Source organism: Etheostoma spectabile, unplaced genomic scaffold, assembly GCF_008692095.1.
Source record: "Etheostoma spectabile isolate EspeVRDwgs_2016 unplaced genomic scaffold, UIUC_Espe_1.0 scaffold00569789, whole genome shotgun sequence".
Classification (NCBI taxonomy): domain Eukaryota; kingdom Metazoa; phylum Chordata; class Actinopteri; order Perciformes; family Percidae; genus Etheostoma; species Etheostoma spectabile.
In genome coordinates, this window is record NW_022605324.1 from 737 (window position 1) to 5,519 (window position 4,783).

The following is a 4,783-nucleotide window of genomic DNA, read 5'->3' on the forward strand; positions in this document are numbered from 1 at the left end:
TTGAAAAAACTAAATATTAATAACATGTTTACTCTCTCATTCTCTTATTCACATCCCCTACAATGGTGAAGCAATGCTGACACACCATCATTGTCTTACACACAAGTTTCATTTTCTCTTTTGTTAGAATGGGGTACTTTCCCACCGACTGACACATCAATGCAATTACCGTATGAGCTCCTTTTTGAAGGCTGTGATAGGATGATGCAGCACTAGTGAGTGGGGACTTTCATATTCACTTTCATTTCACTCCTCAATATAAACTTAAATTCATTGGTTGTTAGAACAGAGCCTCATTTGCCGATGTTGGACAACCCATAGGTGTTACATTTGGGTATGTACAGCACTTGTTTGTTACACAATTTGTTTTATTTAAATAATTGCAATGAAATGCTTCATTGTTTTATTTTTTTATTTTTTTTAATCAGGTGTGAGCATGAGCATGTTTCTGGAAAGCCTTTGCTTGTAAACATTGAAAGTTAATAAGTAAATACTATAATCATCTGAGAGTTCAAAGTTCAGCTTTATTGTCATTATATAATACAGAATTGCACAATGACACGATGCAGTTGTAGCCCTATCCATGCTACTCTACTATGGCATCTTTGTATTGACTTGATTATTGGTGTCAATAGAATACAACAACAAAGATGGGGACGGAGCAGAGCACGCTGGCACAGAATGGTTATGTACTGCAAAAAGAAACAGAAAATGCTTTTGTTGCCAAAAAGGGAGATGACACATTTCTCATTAAAAAGATCATTTTAGATAGGTAAGTTAAGAGTTCCTGAGCTGATCTAAACAAAACATCTGTGATAGGAAAGTTTTAAGAACTAGGGAGGAAAAAATTACCACATGGAACTAGGGCTGGGTACCGAACTTCGTTTTTTTTAATGGTACCGACCGAAATGTTTCGGTTTTACACAGTATCAAATTATGCCTCGTCTTTTGGTGCCAAGTTTCGGTGATTGGCTGTAAAGTTAAACGTGATTGCGTCACCCAGGAAAAATACATACGCGGTTACGCCGACAGACGGGGTTCACGTGTATCTGTTGTGAACTGGTTGCGAGCATCGTTGTACCGCTTAAAAATGCCACCTAGATCAAAAGTGTGGCTTCACTTTATTAAGATTGATGCCAACAGTGCGAAATGCAATATATGCAAAAAATACATTGTTGCTAAGGCTGGCAACACAACTAATTTGATGAAGCACCTGATAGTGCACGGGATCAATTTAAGAGCGGAAAGTTGCACAGTGTTTGACTGCAAGAAGAGCGGACCGCAGCCAGCGCAGCCAGCGCAGCCTGCGCAGCCCTCCTCCTCTCAGCCGCCCGTGGGCAATGCAAAACCAGAGCCGACTCCGAGTGATTCAAAATATCCACCACCGGACTCCGCCTCATCAAAGAGTACCGAGGACGGCACTGTGTCTGGGATTTCAACAGGCAAGTTTATGTTTATTAGCGTTACTGCAACTTAACACGTGCATCGTGCTGAGTTAGCGTGTAGCCTTATTTTATTGCTGCGTAGCTAGCTAAATCAAAAGCTAACATTTACAGACAATACTTTGTCCATGTTTGTAAAAATATGCTTATCCATTGGGTCAGCTGGTTAAACAGCTAACCTTATCTTCACTGTTATTTTTATATTCTCCTCACAGTAGCCTCTGACTCTGATGTATATATATATATATATATATATATATATATATATATATATATATATGAGAGAAGTACTTTGAATGGGCAGAGGCTGGCTCTGGGGACGTGGAACGTCACCTCTCTGTGGGGGAAGGAGCCGGAACTTGTGCGGGAGGTGGAGCGTTACCAGTTAGATCTGGTGGGGCTTACCTCTACGCACAGTCTCGGTTCTGGAACCGTACTCCTGGATAGGGGTTGGACTCTGTCCTACTCCGGAGTTGCCCAGGGTGTGAGGCGCCGGGCGGGTGTGGGGGATCACAAGCCCCGGCTGAGCGCCGCTGCGTTGGAGTTTACCCGGTGGACGAGAGGGTCGCCTCCCTACGCCTGCGGGTGATGGGGGGGGGAACTCTGACTGTTGTTTGTGCATATGCACCAAACAGGAGTTCAGAGTATTCGGCCTTCTTGGAGACCTTGAATGGAGTCCTGTATGGGGCTCCAGTAGGGGACTCCATAGTTCTGCTGGGGGACTTCAACGCACACGTGGGCAATGATGGAGATACTTGGAGAGGCGTGATTGGGAGGAACGGCCTCCCTGATCTAAACCAGAGTGGTTGTTTGTTGTTGGACTTCTGTGCTAGTCATGGATTGTCCATAACAAACACCATGTTCGAACATAGGGATGCTCATAAGTGTACGAGGTACCAGAGCACCCTAGGGTGCTCATAAGTGGACGAGGTACCAGAGCACCCTAGGCCAAAGGTCAATGATCGATTTTATAATCGTTTCATCTGATCTGAGGCCGTATGTTTTGGACACTCGGGTGAAGAGAGGGGCAGAGCTGTCAACTGATCACCATCTGGTGGTGAGTTGGGTCAGGGGGGGGGGAGGACTCTGGACAGACCTGGTAAGCCAAACGCGTAGTGCGGGTAAATTGGGAACGTCTGGAGGAGGCCCCTGTCCGACGGACTTTCAACTCACACCTCCGGCGGAGCTTTTCGTGCATCCTGTGGAGGCTGGGGGCATTGAACCTGAGTGGACAATGTTCAAAGTTTCCATTGCTGAAGCTGCGGCGGGGAGCTGTGGTCTTAGGGTCTTAGGTGCTTCAAGGGGCGGTGACCCACGAACACCCTGGTGGACACCGGTGGTCAGGGAAGCCGTCCGACTGAAGAAGGAGTCCTTCCGGGATATGTTATCCCAGAGGACTCCGGACGCAGTTGCAAGGTACCGACGGGCCCGAAGGGCTGCAGCCTCTGCCGTGGCAGAGGCAAAGCAGGGGTGGGGACAAGTTCAGAGAAGACATGGAGAAGGACTTTCGGTCGGCACCAAGGTGCTTCTGAAAACCGTTCCACCTCAGGAGGGGAAGCAGGGACTCATCCAAGCTGTATACAGTAAGGATGGGACGTTGTTGACCTCAATGGGGAGGTAATAGAGCGGTGGAAGGAGCACTTTGAGGAACTCCTAAATCCAGCTGACACGTCCTCTGTGGTGGAGGCAGAGCTGGAGGATGATGGGGGATTATCGTCAATTTCCCTGGTGGAGGTCGCTGAGGTAGTCAAACAACTCCACAGCGGCAAAGCCCCAGGGATTGATGAGATCCGTCCAGAAATGCTGAAGGCTCTGGGTGTGGAGGGGCTGTCTTGGTTGACACGCCTCTTCAACATTGCGTGGAAGTCTGGGACAGTGCCGAAGGAGTGGCAGACTGGGGTGGTGGTTCCCCTCTTCAAAAAGGGGGACCAGATGGTGTGTGCCAATTACAGGGGTATCACACTTCTCAGCCTCCCTGGTAAAGTCTACTCCAAGGTGCTGGAAAGGAGGGTTCGGCCGATAGTCAAACCTCTGATTGAAGAGGAACAATGCGGATTCCGTCCTGGTCGTGGAACAACGGACCAGATCTTTACTCTCGCAAGGATCCTGGAGGGAGCCTGGGAGTATGCCCAACCAGTCTACATGTGTTTTGTGGATCTGGAGAAGGCGTATGACCGGGTCCCCCGGGAGAAACTGTGGGAGGTGCTGCGGGAGTATGGAGTGAGGGGGTCCCTTCTTAGGGCCATCCAATCTCTGTATGACCAAAGCGAGAGCTGTGTCCGGGTTCTCGGCAGTAAGTCGGACTCGTTCCAGGTGAGGGTTGGCATTCGCCAGGGCTGCGCTTTGTCACCAATCCTGTTTATAATATTTATGGACAGGATATCGAGGCGTAGTCGGGGTGGGGAGGGGTTGCAGTTCGGTGGGCTTAGGATCTCATCGCTGCTTTTTGCAGATGATGTGGTCCTGATGGCGTCATCGGTCTGTGACCTTCAGCACTCTCTGGATCGGTTCGCAGCCGAGTGTGAAGCGGCTGGGATGAGGATCAGCACCTCTAAATCTGAGGCCATGGTTCTCAGCAGGAAACCGATGGACTGCTTTCTTTGGGTAGGGAGTGAGTCCTTACCCCAAGTGAAGGAGTTTAAGTACCTTGGGGTCTTGTTCGCGAGTGAGGGGACTATGGAGCGTGAGATTGGTCGGAGAATCGGAGCAGCTGGTGCGGTATTACATTCTGTTTATCGCACCGTTGTGACGAAAAGAGAGCTGAGCCAGAAGGCAAAGCTCTCGATCTACCGGGCAATTTTCGTTCCTACCCTCACCTATGGTCATGAAGGCTGGGTCATGACCGGAAGAACGAGATCCAGGGTACAAGCGGCCGAAATGGGTTTCCTCAGGAGGGTGGCTGGCGTCTCCCTTAGAGATAGGGTGAGAAGCACAGTCATCCGAGAGGAGCTCGGAGTAGAGCCGCTGCTCCTTCGCGTCGAAAGGAGCCAGTTGAGGTGGTTCGGGCATCTGGTAAGGATGCCTCCTGGGCGCCTCCCTAGGGAGGTGTTCCAGGCACGTCCAGCTGGGAGGAGGCCCCGGGGAAGACCTAGGACTAGGTGGAGAGATTATATCTCCAACCTGGCCTGGGAACGCCTCGGGATCCCCCAGTCGGAGCTGGTGGATGTGGCTCGGGAAAGGGAAGTTTGGGGCCCCCTACTGGAGCTGCTGCCCCCGCGACCCGACACCGGATAAGCGGTCGAAGATGGACTTTGAATGGAAAAATCTGAGCTAAAAATAAAACTCAAGATTTGAACTTTATTATGTTGTGTAATTTTCTTTTTCTCAGAAATGATATTAGA

The 4,783-nt window shown here is 49.5% G+C and overlaps 1 long non-coding RNA gene across 1 annotated transcript; it reads left to right on the forward strand.

The window, feature by feature from the left end:
* The first annotated feature begins 205 nt into the window (after positions 1-205).
* Positions 206-694, forward strand: LOC116685362 (uncharacterized). The gene is made up of 2 exons (XR_004330942.1): positions 206-334; positions 636-694. It is a non-coding gene; the product is annotated as an uncharacterized LOC116685362 (long non-coding RNA).
* The last annotated feature ends 4,089 nt before the right edge of the window (positions 695-4,783 follow it).